The sequence below is a fragment of the Sinohyriopsis cumingii genome, chromosome 8 (genome assembly GCF_028554795.1).
Source record: "Sinohyriopsis cumingii isolate HCF-2022 chromosome 8, ASM2855479v2, whole genome shotgun sequence".
Classification (NCBI taxonomy): Eukaryota; Metazoa; Mollusca; class Bivalvia; order Unionida; family Unionidae; genus Sinohyriopsis; species Sinohyriopsis cumingii.
Window position 1 is genome coordinate 64,561,732 of NC_142968.1, and position 21,821 is coordinate 64,583,552.

Here is a 21,821-nt window from a genome sequence, read left to right on the forward strand (position 1 = left end):
ATTTCTTGACTTGTTAGTTTATACGGTTAAAACATGTTTCAAGGAAAACCGCGTGTCCCGATTTTAAAAGTTGTTACAGGTATAACCTTCGTTCGAGTATCTAATTTTCAAAATGAGCATGTACAAAAAAATACCTGTTCAATTCTTCTTTTTCTTTTCGATGCGTGATAAAAGTTGAATAACGTACAAATAAAAGTAAAACATGACATGTATATATATTGTAACCATGTGAACACCTTATTTGTTTGTGAGTGTTCATGAGCAAAATGGTAAGGACAATAAAATATTGATAACAGAAACACGCAAAGTATGAATTTTGTGAGCAAAGTGCGCCCGCATAATTATGGGGGTGAGGGCAAACAGGCAGTGGTCATCTATTAAGTTTTACGGACGTAGGTAAAAATATGCGTGTTTCGAGGTGAAATGGGGGGGGGGAAACAGATGCCCTACTTGCCCCTTTATGAAGGTGCCCATATTGTGAACATATTGTTTCTGAGGATAAAATATTTATATTAAAAATATTATTTTGCTTCATACATACAAAAAAGACAAACCTAACCTCGACATTTTTCTTCCAACATTAAAATCAAATATTTTCATTACTGAATACTATAGAAATTAAACAATTGGCAGTTTCAAGCTGGCAGATTCTCTCTTAAAATAAAAATAGAATAATTGTTAAGGGATGAAAACAAACCCAGGGCAACTATTCTCAGTTAAATCATCCACAACAATTAACCTATCATGCTATTTCTCTGTCCGCGTATAGTAGAAAAAGATAGAAAGATAAGAAAAATCTCAAGATTCCAGAAGAGTGACACATATTGACAGAAAGATGGACATACGTATATAGAAAACTTTCGTCGATGCAGCATACGATTGAATGAAAAAAAACGGAAACATTAAAAAAATGGCTAGGAAAAATTTAGCCTTTTGTATGACTTGCATATGTACGTAAGTAAAATTTTCTCACTCATTTATGGGGATTTTAAATTGAACAAGGAAAGTAGTTAGTTCCTGAAATATTCTGTTTTAAGACGTCCTTCGCATCTCTACAAAAGATTATTTTGAGTGTAGAAATAAATAGTTCAACTTTTCACCGCATGATCGATATGTGCATCGATTCTTCAGAATGTGATGTCAGATGTCGTTGCACATGAAGACGGTAAATAAATTGAAAAATATAGATAAATAAATAAAGTGGCTCGTGACGTTTTATCTGGATATATTAGTATATGACAGTTTACGTTTGACAGAACCTTGCACCAGTTTCTGAAAAGGGGTTTGGTAAAACAAAATATGTGGTATACATCTAAGCCTTCCAAACGTTATGATGAAGAAAATCAATGATCTTGAAGCAAGTAGTTCGGTATTATACTCGGTGGAGAAGAAAATCGATGCGATGTCCATGCCTCGTGTGTGTTGATGTTTCGGAGTACATTTAACGATGAATATGATGGATCAATATCAGTAGGCTTCGGAGATGGAACAATGGCGGACTGAATCAAGACGTGATAAATCTATGGTCTGAGGTAAGTATTCATAGCTGCATATACAAATTCCAGTTCTGCTTGTACTCAGAAAATAACATCACACATATGGCTAGATATTAGACAAGGAAAAGAAGAAGAGGGTGGGATGGAGATCGATGGATTACGTGTTGATGTAAAGAACCGAATATTAGGTGGGAGGGAGGAGATGGAATCCTGAAAGTAAGTGAGTGTATTTTATGCTTCAATGATCTGCAAAGGACCACATACATATCCTCACCACTACAATCTGGACGTAGTTATTAACAAGCAATTTATCTGACAACTCCCACCCTGACTCCACATAAATAAGGTACTCATATGGAAACAAAAATAGCCATCCCTTTGTGTCGAGGTTATTTTCGAAGTGGTTGGTTAATCTTTTAATTGAATAATTATCCAATGTTTTCCAAATGTATCGAAAAGCACACTTCCGGGGGACACGGGCAGTGAATTAGTCCAGAGATAAAGGTATTTGACCCTCGAAACCATAAATACACCATAGTTGGGGATGAGATGCAAATGACGGTTACATAACTCGGTGCATTTTATCAGATATCTTTGACTCCATGCGGCGAGCTGGTGACACGTCTAAATTTGCCAGTGATCTTGGGATATTATTACAAGGTTACTGTAAATAACCAAATTCAGCAACCCCCACCCGCACCCCTCTTTCACGGTTTCACGCGTTTTCGTTCAACACAGAATGTGTCATGCCTTGCATTTCTAGGGCCAGTACAGTAATAATACAATTTAAAATGATAATGAAGTATTTAAATTTATCAGCTTTAGAATAATTTATATCGCTACAGTGATGATAAAAGTGGCATCCCTATTGTGACGATATCACCTCGGGTCTCTCTCTCTCTCTCTCTCTCTCTCACACACACACACACACATGAACACATCGCAAAATAAAATGTGGCTACAGGGTACATTTATGAGTGTAATAAGAAGCAAAGAAGAGGTGCCAATAACAGCTGACTCCGTATAGCAAAGGGCTGTCTGCATATTCAATTAAACTCGTTTGGTTTGATTTGGTCTGCGTAACAGCAACACATTATAAGACAGTGCAAATGGTGGATTCGCTCCCAGTGTTTCTTTGGTAAGACCGCCCCGGTGGCCTAGTGGTTACAGCGTCCGACCCGGATGCGGGAGGTTGAGTCATACCAAAGACTTCTAAAAATGTTACTAACAGCTGTTAGTGTTAGGACTGGTCGACCTGGTGTCAGGATAATGTGACTGGGTGGGACATCATGCTACATGTCTGCAGCATGATGCCCCAGTGCTAGACATCACTTTAAACTGCCACACTGCAGACATCGTAGCGATATGACTGGAAAATTTTTGAAGCTACGTTAAAAATCTAAATCACGCACACACTCGCGTCCTTTGGTAAAAATCGATCCCGCACCCTTCCGGTCACAAGTCCAACACCTTTGCCAGCGAGCCATAGCGGTACCCCAAGTATTTTCCTGTATTTTAACAGAATATTATATAGAAAGGACCTATCTATCAGTACCCCAGATAAAGTTAACGGCTGTGTTGATTACACATTTGCAGTGGCGTCGCTAGGGGGGTGCGGACCACACCGGGTGACACCATCTCAGAGGGGTGACACCAAAATGAAAAATTGCAAATTTTACAGAGCACACACTGCTCGGTCTAGTCGGATTTCATAAGCGGATAACCGATCATAGTTAAATACATGACTAGCAGGCACAGCAGTGGCGTCGCTAGGGGGATGCGGGGGGTGCGGACTGCACCGGGTGACACCATCAGAGGGGGTGACACCAAAATGACATTACTAAGGATTCTGTATGGTCTGTTACGGAAGGAGGACCATGTGGGTGACACCATGAGCTACCGCACTGGGTGACACCAGCCCGAGTGACGCCACTGCACATTTGTCAAGTGCATTGTAGCCAAGCTCCAGTGCTTAGATGACATGAAAAATTTAACCTTCTATGGTCCCGACTCATGCCGAATATAAATGCTGCGTGCATATGTGTATCTACGCATGTGTATATTGTCCTTGTTGAGAGTGTACACTCTATTGGTTCATATTCAACACAATTGTTTTCGAGTCTGCACGAGAAGCACATCGGAGCAGCAGGGAGGGCGGGCAGACTTTTTAGCTGTTTTTCGACAAAAACCATCATTTTTCAGGGGGGGGGGGTCCAGGGGGGGGGTATCTCAATATTGCAACCTCCGTGACATAAAAATAATCCTCGGCAAGGGAAGTTCTACAGACCAGACGGTTCCGCCAAAATAAAGCCTCCTACGCGAACTTTCTCCGTAGAAGCCTCAGATTTCAAAAATAAGCCTTCCCACGAAAATTAATTTGCGTAAATTCAACCCCGACTGCAATTTTTGTGAGCAAAATCAATGATTCTAGACAAGTAAAAAACAAAGATTTTAGGGGGGGGGGGGGAATTTATTCTGGTGTCGACGAAGTTTGCAAAGTTTGGCTGCTGATCCTAATTTTACCTCGCATTAAAACAATATAGTTGAAAATAATATGAGTCCGAAAGCTAGTAGAGTTGGAGAGCCTCATTCTGCCAGATTAGCGCGAGAAGAGTTAGCGGCAGTAAAGAAACTCATCCCGGCAAAACAATTATTTAAGAAAAAAGTTCGTGATTACGAAGATTCTCAATATCATTTTGGTGAGATATCGTCAAAGTTGTTGAGTCCAGTCACTGGAGCAATCGAACAAGTCGCATACGGTGACAAAAAGGAAGATAAGGAACTTAGGAAGCGCGGGCTTATTCCCATGACGAGAGACATCGAGGAACACACTCGATTAGTACCGGGTCAGCTTGAGCAAATTCATCAAGGACAAGAACAAACGCGTCAAGAAAAAGCACAAGCACGAGTGCGAGCACAAACACAAAAGCTACAGGGACAAATACAGCAGGCACGAACACAAGCGCGAGTACAAGCACAAACACAAGCGCTGCGAGAACAATTGCAGCAAAAACAAACACAATTGCCTCAAGAACAACCACAGCAAGAAGAAGAAGAAGAAGAGGAGGAGAAAGGTGATAGAGAACCTCGGGAAGTAATAAAAGATAAATTTACTGATGATGGTTGGAAAACAATAGAAAAACAATTCGAAATATCTGGCAAAAATATTGATGAACTTGGTGCATTTGCTGAGGATTCCTTTAGTTTTAGATCGAAATTTTTAACGAGTGACGGATTAAAAAAAATTAAATCGCGAGATGCTTGGTTCAGGAATATATACCGAGCTAAACTTAATATAGAGAAAATATCTCCTGGTGACCAAATTTTTCATCGATTTCAACAATCTGCACGGGATAGATTCACGCATAATATTAGTCAACCTCGGAGGGTGGAAGAAAAACCTGAATCTTCGAAACCAAAGAAAATATCCCAAATAAAATCCTCTGATACATCTCAGGTACTTCCTCCAACAGATAAGGGAACCAATATCTCAGGAACTTTTCCACGCACACATTTCGACGAAGGTTCCTCCGATTTTTTCAACAAGGGCGAGGATATTTTAATCGATATTGCCAGATTTGGCTTCGATGAAAGAGGTAAATATTTGAAGTCGGGACGCGTTAATAAATTTACTAAAGAAAATTGGGCTCCTGCGGTATATTTTGCTTCAAAGAAAAAATCCGTCAATCTTGATGACCCGGGTTACCAAGATTTTATCAAAAAAATAATACAAAAAAGTGAAGAAGAAAAAAAAGAAGAAGAAGAGGAGGACGTGTTATCGGAGTGGTTTAGTGAACCATCAACACCAGAACCAAAGTCAGGAAGCGGATATACCATTTGCCCTGACAGTGTTGTCAACGACGTGTCTCGCCTCGAGGTATTAATCGGAGGAAAACGAGCTGGAAATAACTCTCGCGAAGTAATTAACGAAGCCTCAGATATTTGTCAGCGATTATTCCGCGGTGGCATCATCAATTCTCACATTTACAAAGAACTTGTCGATGAACTCATCGATTAAAACAACACAATTGAAATAACATGATTGTTCACAAACATCAGCGCAGACCCAAACAGGTCCGCGTAGTAAACTCTCGATTGCCCGTATACAGATATATCCACGGCAATGGATTCGGCGATATCATTGGAAGTCTCTTTACGCGAATAATACCTAAAATTGGACCCGTGATCAAACAGCTCGGGTTAAAAGCAATAGGAAAAATTGGCGAGACTGCCATTTCTGGTATCGGTAATTTGGCCAGCAAGGGCTTCAATGTTGTCAAAAGTAAAATATTAAATTTAATGCGCAAAAAACAACCCGTCAAATTACCTAGCACCAGAGAAATGCCACCCGAAATCAGCAAAGTCATAAACGACGCGGCAAATAAAAAAATAAACGATCTAGCGCAGGAAGTTGCTAAGACAAATATAGCGCAGGAAGTTGCTAAGACAAATCTCGCAAATGAAGTTGCTAACACAAATCTAGTAAAGGAAATTGCTAAGACAAATCTAGCAAATACAAGCTTCATTTCAGGCAGCGGTCTTCGTTTTAGATGATATTCTTAATAATAAATGTTCACACAAGTGTCAAATGAAGTTTTTGACATGGACGAGCCTGTAGGCAGAGACACATCCGTGCGGGATTTCCAGTATTTCTCGTACGACGCAGTTGACCCAAATACAAATAATCGCTTGGAAATTCAAGTTCACGATACAACAAGATATTTTCTTCCGTCTGAGGCATATATCGAGGTTGTTGGAAAAATTAAGAAAACCGATAATACCGACTATGGAGGAGATTTTAAAGTCGGATTTGTCAATAACGGCATTATGGCATTATTCAAGAGCGCTACTTATATGATCGATGGAAGAGAAATCGAATCAATTACGGACAATGTTGATATAGCAACAACGATAATAGGACTAGCGAGATACTCGGATGATTTTACCAGATCAGCCGGTCCTAGTATGATGTTCGCCAAAGATAACTCCAATACCCCTGAACATCTCCCGTATAATATCGGTAGACCGCAAAATGCCGCTAATGCTGCCGCCGCCGATGTTCTTTCAGCGATGATAGCCCCCAATGACAATTACAACCTTGGATTTGCCACGCGAAGAGCTATGTTGACTGGCGGTGAACGAATATTTTCCTGTGCAATTCCGCTATCTCACATTTTTGGATTTTGCAGACATTTCAGAAAAGTTATTTACGGAGCAAAACACACGATAACTTTCGTTCGAGATGCTGCTGGCAGTGACAAAGCCATCTGGCGAGAAGTAGGCGCGGGTGCAGGTGATGCAGGCAAGGTACTACTAATTAAATTTACTTTGTGGATGCCAGCGATAGTTCCATCGATGCTCGAGGAAGAAAAATTATTATCATTCATAAATCAAGGCGGAAAATCCGTCATGTCCTGGTTGACAACGATGACCGACTCCTGCGATGTTAATATCAACGGAATATTTACTTGGCGAATTGCGTCACAACAGGGCGCTTCGGCACCTAGGCACATCTTCGTTGCTCTTCAAGCTGCAAACAGATACGATCAAAATCACAGTCATATGATATTCGATCGATTCGCGGCAACAAATGTATCACTGAGAATAAACGGCCAGCAAGAACCATCAGAGGAAATAGCCATCGATTTTGCCACCAATTCGACGGCCCGCGCATATCATCGCTTGCTAAGTTTCATGGGCCGCGATCAAAATATCGATACCGGATTGCAAATATCACAGCTCGATTTTAATAAACTTTATCCTATCTATTACTTTTCCCTGGAGCATCTCGATTTGGTAAAACAATCCGTCGTTGATATCCATTTCAAAGCCAGAATTAACACAGCCGGAGCAGCAAGAGCCATCGCGGTAATCCTCAGCGATAGAACAATGATCCTGGAAGGCATCAGCGGCAGAATGAGAGTCATCGATGCTCCTGTCGAGAACATGTGACAAATTCCAAATTTAGACTAAGCGATTATTAATATGCCATACGAACACGTCAGTGTAACTCTGACCCCGGGTCAGATAAAAAAGCTCCAATCAGCGATATCAAAGCGATGTGGTTTGAAATTAACCTTGAAAAACGATCAGATTCATGGCGGACCTAACAAACTATCGCTAACTAAAGGTCAACGTGAAAGATTTACCAGAGCCAAATCAGCGAATTCCGGTGTTCATGTGAATCTCTCAATAGGCGCAATCAGAGACATGGTCAAAATAGGCGGAATTCTTCCTCTATTGGGGCTAGCGAAATTGGCTCTTCCGATGATTGGAAAGGCACTAGGATTAGGCGCGCTCACAGGTATAGGTTCCCAAGTAGGTTCCGCAGTAACAAGTAAAATTATCGGAAGTGGATACCGTAAAAAAAAGGGGGGGATTACTTCCCGTCTTCTATCCCTTAATCACGAAAATGATGCAAAAACAACAAAAAGGATCCGGCCTTTATCTAAGACGCCCCCCATACGGATCCGGCCTAAGTCGCGTCTACCAGCCTCAAATTTAGATCTAATCGACGAAGCAAAGAAAAAAAAAATAAAATTTTTCAGAGGTGTATTTATGCGAGATCAACTACCAAACAAACCAAACCCTACCGAGACGGAATAATAAATCTCGATAAAAATACCGGCCCTGGAACACACTGGGTTGCCTACGCGATTAATCCTCGCGAAGTTATTTACTTTGACTCTTATGGATTAGCACCACCAAATGAATTTATCAAATACGTATCTTCGTTGAAACTTCCAGTTTGGTATTCGACGCTTCCAACACAAACATTAGCGGATCCACCAATATGTGGTCCGGAGTCAATTAATGTTCTTGACGCAATTTCAAAATCATCCGGTCCGTATCACAAAATTGTATTTGAATACGCCGTAGATAAATATCATGGTTGATATTTACGGTAGATTTATCTACAGGAAGGAAAAAACAGAAGTGACTGACGTCGATCTATCAAAGTTCGCAACCAAGAGCGATATTAACAATCTTCTATCGCTGTCAGAGGTGGACCCTGGTGAAGTTGCTGTTTTTCAAAATACCGAAGGGCGATTACACACCAGCAACGTGAAAATAACTGATATAATCAAGCGAGAAGAATATAATGATCATATTAGTCAGTTTACTCGTCAATCAGAATTAGTGTTGAAATCTATAGCTGATATTACTGACCTATTAGCGGTATTGCCACTAAAGGCCAATATCGCGGATGTGGAAAAATCCGACAAGGAGTTATCAGCGGCGATGCTTCTAAAGGCCGATAAAGCATTACACGACGATCTTCAGGATAGAGTGACAAAAAGATTTACCAAGCTAACTAACGATCTTAAAAAACTAGACGATACATCAAAAAATCTCAATAAAAAACTCGATGAGGATATAAAAAAATTCATCGAAACCTCCTCAACTACACACAGCGATCTCATCGAGAAAACAAAGAAAATAAACGAAGATATCGCCCAAATCAACAAAGATATTGAATCGGCACGCGCATTAATTTTTCAAAAAGCCGATAGAACATCACACAGCGATCTCATCGAGAGAGTAAAATCCATTAACGAGGAAATTACCAAAATAAATATCTCGTTAGGTCAGAGAGCAACAATCGACGATCTCAACAAGGAAATTAATAAACTCAACGATCTTGTTGTTCCCGAATTTACCAAGGGGTTTAACGCGATACGTGAATCGACAGATGAGAAAACAAGAAAAATCGACGAGGATATTACTAAAATTAACGATGAAATTAACGCGGTACGTGAATTAGCGCGTCAAAAGGTTGATACATCAGCGAACGATGGAAAAATTCAAGAAATCAACGCGAAACTTCTCGACGCGACTACAAAAATTAACGATATTAAAGAAGAAATATCGTCGTTGAATATTCCTGCGTTGTCGCGTATTTCGATACCAGAACAGGTGATAACAGAGAATTTACATTGCAGTGTGACATTTGTTGTTAGAACTTTATATCGCATTTGGACACCCGGGGATAATTCTTTTAGATTTAAAGCGCCATTTCAGGGTGTATATCGAGTTTATGTTGTATCCAAGATAAAATTCAATGTAAATTCGACTTTTTATGAAAATAATGAATTTTCCCCGGGATATTTCATTATTTCGTTAATTGAAGGTAACATCGCAAATTTCACAATAGAACCACAAGACAGAACCACCATGGGACCAGAGTATTATTTTGTAATTATCGAATATTTAGTGTTTAGATCTACACCATTTACAATTGCCGAGGAAAAGAATCCCGAGACAGTCGCAGTTGACGAGGAAGAGAGTCCCGAGCCGGTTGCAGCTGCCGAGATAGAGAATCCCCAATCAATTGGCTAGATAAATAACTAATAAATGACCGCATCTGACTACCGTTACAATCAGGCGCGATCATGGCAGGATTCGCTAAAAAAGCTACTCGACGAGTATCAGGTAAAAATAAAGAAATACCAGCGTAGATTAGTTGCCATCGATGTTGCTGTGTACGCGGTAAGTGCAATAGTCGCTGGTGCTGGAATAATTTTATCCGCGGTAACAACAATCGCGCCAATCGTTGCAACGATAATAATCTCGTCAACAACGACAATCGCTGGTGTTCTCAATATCGTAGCGAAAAAAATCTCATCATGCACAAGTGAAAAGTTATCATTGTACAAAAACAAACTAACCAAGATCAACGACGCGTATTCAAAATTATCATCGTTGCTTTCGGAGAGTCTCAATGACGGCGTTATCTCCGATCTAGAATTTTCAGCAATGATCGGTATTTACTCCGAGATTGAACAAATGAATATTAATAATGTCCGAGCTAGCCCAGATCGTGACAAACACGACACCGCCGACAACGACGTTAATATCGTTAAGCTCAACCAAGCCTGAATTTAGCATCAATTTTCCAACACCAATTAGCGTCAAAGAAATTGCGTTAACACAATTGCGTGTCTACAACAGCTGGCCTAATGTTAGATCGACGTCATTCGGTAAATTATTGTCAAATAATTCACTTGTTTTTGCCAACAAAACCAAACCCGATGGAACACCTGATTGGATATATGTCGGTATACCAACAGGAAGTTACGAAATTGATCAGCTGGATAAGGAATTTACCACCAGAATATCAAATATAACCGGCGATGCTACTCCGGGAATAAAAATATCTGCGCACGAACCAACACTATCATCGATAATAGAAGTGAAATCACCGTACATCGTTGATATTTACCAATCATCGATTAGGACCATATTAGGTTGGCCCGAAATTCCTCCTGTGGAAACATCAGATGATACAACTCCCGGGTTTACCTCGTTGGATTTACCAAGTACATTAGAACCAAAAAAATCCGACTTTGTCACCGACGAGGCTTCGGGATCATTCCCTACATCCAGCTTTGATATAATCAATAAGGCTCTTGATCTCATGGAGCAACATAAACTTGGTCGTATTGTGTTTTCTTTTAATTTTAAGGTGGAAAATGTTTCATGGTTGGTTCTTCCCAAAATCCCACCCGCGGATACAGTGATAGATATTGGTGAATATAAAAAAATTATAATAACCCCAATAGACGGCGATTATGTAAAAAAAACCATCAATGAATTTAATATATTACATAAGATGCTATTTTCTTATTTTCGATCATTTTTCAATGAATGTATCGAAAATAAAACAGGCTGGTGTGATTATCTCCCAAGACATGTGAGACGCTTGAATCGAATTGCGAACGATCTTGAATATTATCATAAAATGTTTATTCAGGCAATCATCGACGATATATCAATCGGCGATTATATTCTTCCTATTACCAAATTTACATTGATCAAAAATTCAGGCAATAAGAAAAAATTCATGGAATTACATAAATTAACCGAGAAAACATTACCAAATTTCAAATTTCCCGGTTACGACGTTGATAAAATGAGAAAATCCCTCACTGATACCATCGATGAGTTATTTCCGAAATTACACGCCGCGTGGGCAGAGAAAAAACAATTAGCGCTGTTTCTCAGACACGATAATGATCCGACCAAAGGCGGGCGGCATATCTCGCCAGGTATCGTTAATATAACGGAAGTTATCGCGATTTATATTCACGCGGATGTTGTCGAGGGGAGTTACAATGTTGATTCGTCAGAGTCAAATCAAGCACAGCAGGGATTTATCTTGTATTCGTTTTCACCTAGCGCTTCTCCGGGTTATTTGATAATAAAGGAGCCGGTGAATCCGTTTTATCTGCGATGTCATAATCGATTATTATCGAAGATAAATTTCAAACTGACGGATCAGAAAGGAAATTTGCTTGATATCCGCGGGGAAACGATAAGTATCAATCTGCTGGTGAAATCGTAAATCCATCCGCCATGGAAAAACAGGCCAAAAAAATAAATAAAATCCAGGGAAATTTTCAAATCGTGAGAATCTGTCTGCCAGGGAAAAACAGGCCAAAAAAATAAATAAAATCCAGGGAAATTTTCAAAATTAATATATTTTTTTAATTTTTGTTTTTTTTTGTTGTTTGCGGAAAATATTCAGGAAAATTCAAGAGTCTGCGATTTCCTTGGCCTTGGTCTCATCGACAAGTTTTTTCAGTTGTCTGACGCGTGAACTTGTAATTTTTTTTGACTCGTATGCGTCTGATAAAATCAATCTAGCTTTTTCCACTAGCGTAGATAATTTAACAAAATCCTCGACGCGATCATCGCTGACTGTCGAAAGTGATTGATACATCGCGATTTGGATTTTCTTTATTAATTTGTATTCGGATGGTAGCGTGTATTTGTATTCAAGTTTTCCTTGAACAATTGTCTCGAATTCGGATCGGATTTTATTTGTGTCCAATTCTGAGGGAAGATTTATTTTTTTCTTTCTCAGGTCATCAATAGCTTCGATAATATTGTTTATGGTTTGTTCGTTCATGTTATATTAATTTTGTAATATTCAATTAATTTTCTTCGGATATTATCGGAATATAGTAAAACTCAATCCACTCGCCAATTTTGTAGGAAAATGCTGCGCTAGTTATTTTTTCTGCCGTACGATGCACCGATGCTGGATTAATACTATAATATTTTGCAGCGGCGGTCATCGACGTGAATACAATTTCCTCATTTGTCTCTTTATTTATCGATTTGACCGCCTTTGGTATTCTGTATCCGCCATTAAATTTACAATTTTCACTCGGAGTTACCGCGCGAAGATTGGATATTTTATTATTAAGTTTATTTCCGTCGATATGGTCAATGACCAAATTATCCTTGATGAGTCCATGGAAACACTCGAATATAAATCTGTGGCATAAATAACTTGATTTTCTTTGTTTTTTATTCTCACCGACAGTAAATAACAGATAACCAGAATTGCAAATATTACCAACATTTTTCTTTGTTTTGATATGTCTAACGATACCATCGGACGACGCTTCGTAACCCTCGATAGTTGGATGAGATCTATACTCGTGCGTGATTTTCATTGCAGGAATCGTCGATTTCATTTCCATATACAATATTCCATTTGTCTAAATCGTAATTTGCCTTGAATCGATTAATATAATCTTCTTCGCATGTTATTATCGACGAGGATCTTTTTTCATAATATCGCCGCAATTCCCGATAATTTTTCCCTCCACAAGCCAGACACAATCGAGTTTTTCCTCGAGTGCCAACTTGGCAAACTAAGCACCGCTGTGGTCCTTTACTGCCTCGTCGAATCGCATATATATGAGCACCACAATAATCACCTCTGCAGGATTTGTCGCATGATTTTGTTGATCCGATTGGTATCCATTTGCATTGCATTATATAATTTAAACATTTGTCTAAAATATAATAATGGATACATTTGATCTTGATGAGGCAGAATATATCATTCCTGAGGTCGATCGCGCCAAAAAAGAATTCTTCGATGATGGAGCGATTCACACTTGGTCGACATGGAAAACTAACGCTGTTGATGCTACGATGAATCTGGAACGGGCCAAGAAGATAATCGAGCATATAAAATTCGAACACAAAGAAGAACGATTTATCTTCGGAATAAAATTTATTGCACAAATGCCTGACGACACTTGGATCATTCGCGATAAACGAGATCCAATACGTGGCGGTAAGAAAAATGTTATTCTTGATAAAAATTCGAAGCCAGGATTATTATTGGGAATCGATGGTCCTTATTATGCCAGGGCGTATCCTTCTAGTGCTGTTGTTTATGGAATTTATCGGCTAAATAATAATCCTGACATGAAAAATCTACCTGCGATGAAAGAATCACCGATGATAAACTGCGTGGCTGAGCGCGTTATCGAGCACATGAAAAACGCTCGTCGTGGATCTGGTCTGACTCAGTTGAGGTTGAATAAAATTAACTCATGGGCGAAGACAGTTGTTGATGGCGCATCGATTGACGATGTTGCTGTGTTGAGCAAGAAACTTAAATTTCCTATCACGGTGAAAACGCTATCAGGAGAAATATTATATTCGTCGCCGTATAGATCTCGAGGAGTTCCAATCGAAATTATTGATCATAATTCACATGCGTGGTCGCAGTCGGTAATGATATTCCCGCGAGATCGCGCTGTTAAATTTTATCCCGTTGAAGGCGCAAAAGACAATTCCGATGCCATGTTCAGATATATCAAAATATTAGCCGCGTCTGATCCGATATCGGTTTGGTTATTCTCGAGCGAAGAAAAATACGATCAGTTTATATTGCCGCGAGGAGATATTTACCGTGATGAAAAATTACATGAATCTATGAAAAATATCGCGGTGAAATATTCGTCAAATCCTGATCAGTTATTAACGAATTGTTTTACTGTTCCGTCTGTTGCTGCTCACGCTGCCAGAGAAAGAAATTCGTGGAAACCTACGAGAAACGAATACCTCACTGATATTCAACTTAGTTGTATCGAATACGGCCATGGCGGATTGTGGAATACCAAATATTATTTCGAAGATATGATATCCGTTGACATGAGCGCGTGCTATCCTGGAAGTTTCCTTGGATATGGTGATTGTGCGGATTATTTTGCTAAATTTGGCCATCCCACCAACGAAATGACAAGGGTAGCAATTAACGGACCGTTGCCTGATTTTGTCATGACAGGATTCGCTTGTGTTACTTCATTCGAGTTTGCTGAAAATTTACATAAAATTTGTTATATTTGGTTTGGTCGGCATTTATCGCAGCGTCGTTGGGTCCCTACGGTTTTGTTGAGGTATATGCTGGATTCGTCAATGTTAATATCGTTGACGGTTAGCGAGGCGATTATATCATACAGGAAACAAACTAAGGTGTGGTTGCCGACGGATTGTGAAAACGCGAAAGATATTGGAAGAAAAATAATTGGCAAATTTACTCAAGGAGGATCCGTTGATCATAAACACCGACACGCTAGGTTATTTATCAATGATGCCGAGATGGACTTTATTATTGCCGATACGGTATCGCGAGGAATATTCTGCAACAGAGAGAATATTATTATTGACGGAGAAAAATTAGGTACCGTAATCACTTATCTCGATGGAGAATCAGCGCAGTATACGCATTTGAGATCATCGATGCTCGCTTATGTGAGTATAAATTTGCTATCGATGATAAATAAATTTTCTGATATCGCGGTAAGGGTCGCAACGGACTCGTTTTATATCGATAAGAAATACCAGTATAGGCTGGATAATTTAATCGCCGATGGTTCTTGGGGAACTTGGAGGATAAAAAACGAGGATATCCTAGATTACTGTGAGGACGCCGATGTCGAAGATTGCGATAAATTTCATCGAGATAAATTTGAGGAAATATCGACGGCTGCATCTGCATTTGACCCGATTTCACGTAGTAAATTCGTTTACATGAATGGACCTGGTGGTAGCGGGAAAACAACGAGAGCGATAAATTTATTTGCGAAATCTGATATGATAGTGTTGACTCCAACTCACAGATTAGCGCGAGAAATAAGGCAACGCGACGTTGATTCTTGCACGTATCACAGTTATTTCAAATACAGCGGTGGATTATGGGATTCGGCTCGCATGGGAAATAAATATATCAACAAAATTATAATATTTGATGAAATTTGCACAGTAAATTTAGTTGTATTAAAATCGTTCCTGATCTGGCTGGAGGAGAAAAATACAGCCGTGGTAATGTGCGGAGATCATGGCCAGCCTGATCCGATTGATGGTGAATCTCCTCACGAATGGCTCAGGAACTTTGTTGACTATTATGAGGAAATCGACGCTGATTATAGATCCGATGATATTTTACTGACTGAATTTAAGAAAATAATTCGATTACAACCGAATAAAATTCAATGCGATGTGATGAGAAAAATAATCGACGAGACTCCGATGGATATTTTTCTAAATTTGTGGCGTCCCGATCATCTGATTGTTGCTAGTAGGAAAATTGTTCGTGATGTTATTCAGGAAATGTTATTCAAGCTGCATTGCGAGAAATTTCCAACATTGCAGGTGCCGTTGTGTTACAGGCCCGCTGATACCAGGAAACAAAATATCAGTGTTACTTTACCCTGCGGAGAGGAAAAGATCTTGGTACTGAACGATATTATTCTTGTTGATATTAATCTTGTCAATGACACGATAAACGCAGAAAGATCGCCATGGAAACTAGGATATGCAACAACGATACATTCATCGCAGGGATTAACCATGGATGGCCAAGTTTGGATTGTCGATGATAGAATTTCCTGGTCAAATTTAGTGTATTTAGCCGTGTCAAGAGTAAGAAAATTATCTCAGTTAGGTAGAATTCGGTTTCACATTAATGACGCTGGCGGTAGTTGAGTATCTTTCGGTATTATTTGTAATTCCTCCTTGGTAAATCCGCGTTGTGGCGCTAGCGAATCTAGGAAATAAATTGCTGGTCTTCCTGATGATCTTGTTACGGCTGATATTTTATGTGTCGTAACGCTCCAGTTTGGATCAGTTGCTCTTTTTCTTCCTCCTTCGGCCTCGCCTTCTTTATATAAATACCTGACCGTGACGCTACCTAGCACAGGCGGAATTGTGGAATCTCGCTTTAGGGGTATATTTGGTTTTGTAATTGCAATTGCAGGTTTCATTGCTATTGTTCTCGTTGTCTCGTTATTTAGTGCGTTAATCACATGAGGCAACCTCGATACCCAATCATGAGATCGATTATCTTGAATAAATTCACGCGCGTACTGGTATCCGAATAATCTTTCCGCTAGTGTTTTATTAAATCTCTCAACGATAGCTTGATTGTGATGAACACCTACAATACCGCGACGGATTTTAACATTATTCTTTTTCATCAGTGAAGTAACCGCGCCAAGAAATTCTCGACCTGGATCAACCTGGAGAAGCTTCGGCCATGTTAATGGAGATCGTGAATAAATTTCGCTAAACGCCTTAGCGATCTCCGTTGCTGTTTTATTCGATAACGGCTCGGCTTCTTTATACCTGCTGGCGATATCAACGACTGTCAAGACATATTTATATGTGACTCCGTCGACGGTATCGTAAGGAAGAAACATTAAATCAGCCTGATGGACTTCATTAGGGACACTGACGGTGAAACTTGCATATGGTATTTTCTTAGGCGGAGGAAGATATATTTGCCAGACTGCCTGTTTCGATAACCACGATTCAGCGGTGGATTGTTTTACTTTAGCGGCTTTAGCGAGTTTGGCAATTGCTGATTTTCCTCGCCAGAATCCTCGCGGAGAATAATATATCTGCTCCATTATTATTTACCAGCACCGAATACTAATTTACCTTTCATCGCGCCTTTTTTCAACCAAGTTGCCAATTTTTCTTTGAAACTTTTGTCAGGAATCGCGTCTATTGCATGAATTAGCCTAATATCAGCGAGATGTCTTTGTTGTAAATCCCCGCTACGATACGCAAGATCGTGATAGTAACACGCGTTATCGATGGCGTTTACTGGATCTTCGCCGGGATTTGGTTGATTATTATCGTTGAGTCTTATATCGAGCCTTGTGCCGGGTCCGCAGTAATTGTATCCTGGCAGATGCTTCTCTCCGGGATATTTCGCCCAGGGCAACCCGGGTAGATTTTTCATGGAGGCGGTAATGTCTCCTCCGGTTCTTCTATTTTTTTTTTTACAAATCTGAATTTGCGCGTCTTACAAACTTCGCATTCTCCTGCAATTGCGTTCCTGTTATTGCGTGTGACGATTTCGATTGGATTTATCGTAGCTGTGCGTGTGCGACATTTAACACAATATAGATCCATATATTCTGTAACATGAATGTAATTGATTTTTCGGCCACGAAGCGACGCGAGCAGGTGAAACACAACGCGGTGTTACCGAATTCGATAAGGATGATAATTATTGGCCCGTCTGGTTCTGGAAAGACGCAGTTGTTGCTAAATTTGATAATGCGATGGCTAAAATGGGATAAGTTGTATTTGGTTGCGCCGTCCGTTGATGATCAGCGTTGCTATCAAGTACTAAAGGAATTTAGCGACAATACCGACGAAGGCACAATCGAATTCATCACAGACATCAATGAAGCTCCATCTGTGGAAATTTTAGATGGCGATGTTAATAATCTTGTTGTTTTCGATGATGTTATGCTGGATAAACAAACTAATCCGGCTAGGATATTCTCGCGTGGCCGACACAAGAACACCGATGTGATTTACGTGACGCAGCGATATACACAAATTCCAAAGGTAATTAGGGACAATTGCAATATCTTATCAGTTTTCAATGGCGTTGATACTCACACGCTAAGAAATATTCATCAGACCTGGTGCAACGGCGATATGGACATAAACAAATTCAAAAATTTCTTCAGCCGCGCCCAGGCAACACCGCATGGTTTCATCACGATTAATCTTCATGATCCGCGTAGTAGATATCGAATCGGTCTTGATCAAATTTATTCATGAGACTCGCAGCCAAATCCTTTGTGCAAAAAGACACCAGAATAAATTCCCCCCCCCCCCTAAAATCTTCGTTTTTTCTTTGTCCAGAATCATCGATTTTGCACACAAAAATTGCGATCGGGGTTGAATTTACGCAAATTAATTTTCGTAGGAAGCTTTATTTTTGAAATCTGAGGCTTCTACGGAGAAAGTTCTCGTAGGAGGCTTTATTTTGGCGGAACCGTCTGGTCTGTAGAACTTCCCTTGCCGAGGATTATTTTTATGTCACGGAGGTTACAATATTGAGATACCCTCCCCCCTTACCCCCCCCCCCCGAAAAATGATGGTTTTTGTCGAAAAACAGCTAAAAAGTCTGCCCGCCCTCCCTGCTGCTCACATCGGTCATGTTCATTTCTTTAGGAATGCACACAAAGCTAATACTAGTGCATCAATATTTTACATTCGCCGTCAGTCGAAACCAGCGAGGATTACACACACACACACACACACACACACACACACACACACACACACACACATATATATATATATATATATATATATATATATATATATATATATATATATATATATATATATATATATATATATAGTGTCTTTTTGTTAAATTGATTGTTATTTTCATCCTAAATATGAAGGAATATTTTGTACTAACACATTTCTTGTGCAGACTGATATCGTGAACATTGTGGGGAGGTGCATTATCATGCCGCAGCCTTTAGAGCGTTAGGGTTTTAATGATTGTTATATTTATTATGATTTTCGCATTTATTTTGGTATTTCTGCATTCAAACACGAATTACGTGACCTTGATTAAATGACGGTTTTATATTGGCAGCAAAAGCGTCACCAAAGTTTCGGTAGTCACTTGATCTGGGTTCGTGATCAACACTTATCCGTGCCCATTTCAATTAAAAGTGGGGAAGCTTTGTGCATTCAAAAAAATGTATATATGTACATATGTAAAAAAATATGTATATATGTATAAATACATATGTACGGTGTAGTAATGCGGCTTATTACTCTGCAGTATTTAATCTGAACTGGCACTGATAGAAGGAACATAACATCATAAAAATCGACGTTTTATTGGCTGGCAATATGTATTCTGTAATAAGAAGAAACGTTTTTCATGACGGTATAAGCCAGAAAGTTGATTAAAAAATTGTCAAAATACTCCAAATCTGTATTATTCATTATATATATATATATATATATATATATATATATATATATATATATATATATATATATATATATATATATATATCTTCGGCTTCTAAGGCGCCTAGTTCCTACACGTTGCGGAGTTCTTCATTTTTGAACGCAAGTAATTATTGCATGAAGTCTGCAAAGACCATTATGTATACTTGGAAGTGTTCGGTTTTGTGATGTCAGTAATATTCAAGCACCAGAAAATTTCACGTGCTGCTTGAGTACATTTTTTTCTTTTCTTCTGTAAACGCTCTTTTTGTGGGTACCTGACATTGCGTAATTGATCAAGTAATCATAAAAACGACAATACTCGGTAACTGTGCATAAAAAATTACTGGAGCAATTAAAAAGGCTTGAAACTGGCGGGCCCAAATTTTGTCCTTTGCTCCAGATAACGTTTGCACACAGACAGACAGACATAAACACATACACACACAAAAACCGTGTATAACCTTCATATTGTTGCATCATAAAGTGTTTGACATATTTCTGAGCTAGTGACAAGAATTAATTGTTTACTTATAAACACGAACGTATCATCATTAGTGGATACATTTTCTGAAGAAAAAAACATGAACAGAGTGCTTGGAAGAGAATTAAGCACACTACCCTCCCTTTTTCTTTAGGTGAAGATGATACGAAAACTGTACAGGCAGTGTGACCAATCGCAGAAGAGACTGGGATTGTTCCTTGTCATAGTTGTCATATTGGAGGTTATCATAATAGCTGGCATCGTTAAGCACGAGCATATCAATTCCGAAGCCATGGTGAAGCGAAATCACGTGCCACACGACTTTACCCTTACCCGTCTAATTACAACAAAAAACATTAACTCATCTGGTTCAACGTTTGGCAGGAGAAAAATCAAGTTATTACTTTCTGAGTCAGATGTTAGTTGATTCGTGTTTCTTGCAACAACATTTCGGGAGGAATTTGGTGAGTTTCTGGAATTATCATTCATTCACTTACGTCAGATGGATTGAAAAAAAACAAAACCAAAAATATTTATAAAAAAACACGTCTTCGCCAGCGAAGAGTCATCCATCTTGTTTGTAAAGAACATGGAACAATGTGCAATGGGCTCTATATCATTGGCTAACGACGATGGTCATCCCCACAAATACATCCATACATGTTTTTCATTGTATGATTTTCACTGCCTTCCAACGCTAGTGTCTGCATATTCTTGGTTTATGTAAAGCTTATTTGTGATTGCCAAGATTTATGTTCAAATAGGAATGAGGAAAACGTTATTTAAACATTATGTGTATTTATGGTTTGCAATTAAATTTAAATGTTTTAACTGATATGATTATATAATACACCTTGCCAAAATGCCCGCAAACAAAGGCATCTAGCGTTTGATTTCACAGCAACATGTGGAAAGGAGAGATTTTGATTATGTATCATGATCCAGCATTTTAAAGTCCACTTAATATTTGATGTCGTAATTGAGTGATACGCTTACCCTGAATATATTAACAAAACCCTATGCTGATTAGGCAGCTAAACAGTTTTCACAGATACGCTGATATTAGATTTACGACGGCTAAACAGTTTTCACAGATACGCTGATATTAGATTTACGACGGCTAAACAGTTTTCACAGATACGCTGATATTAGATTTACGACGGCTAAACAGTTTTCATGAATATGATATTAGATTTACGTTATATAGATATAGATGCTGGATTTGACCAGGACTTAATCGATATGTATCATGAATGGTATATACATACTGCACATAGACAGGTCTTGACCGATATGTATTCCGATATAGATGTTGCACTTAAGTAGGTCTTAATTTTTTTATGCAATTAACTAAGCCTTAACATTAATGTACTATACAAGGAATATACAGATGTTGCACTTGACCAGGGAATATAATGGTTATTTTTATATATATTTTTTAATAGATATTTTATAGCAAGTTTTGAAATTTGCATGTCCGTTACACGTCTTTAGTGTTATAAATCTCTCTCTCTCTCTCTTTCTCTGTGTGCGTGTGTGTGTGTGTGTGTGTGTGTGTGTGTATATATATATATATATATATATATATATAGAGAGAGAGAGAGAGAGAGAGAGAGAGAGAGCTGAATAGAAATATACAACTTTTAAAAGAAGTAATTCTTTCTTTCAGGTGACAGTGCAAAATTTTCCCCATGACAGCATACAAGATCCGATCACATTAAACAGGTTAAGAAAGGATTTAAGATGTC

General features: G+C 39.0%; 1 protein-coding gene across 3 annotated transcripts in view; it reads left to right on the forward strand.

The window, feature by feature from the left end:
* Positions 1 to 1,264: 1,264 nt before the first annotated feature.
* LOC149793695 (uncharacterized) overlaps positions 1,265 to 21,821 on the forward strand; it is a 33,257-nt gene continuing 12,700 nt past the window's right edge. Inside the window, exons 1-3 of one of the 3 annotated variants that reach the window (XR_016422876.1) lie at positions 1,265 to 1,532; positions 20,228 to 20,537; positions 21,743 to 21,798. The gene's annotated coding sequence lies outside the window, so the exon portion shown is untranslated. The remainder of the gene's footprint in view (positions 1,533 to 20,227; positions 20,538 to 21,742; positions 21,799 to 21,821) is intronic. The other 2 variants (XR_016422875.1, XR_016422877.1) reach the window with 2 other exon arrangements.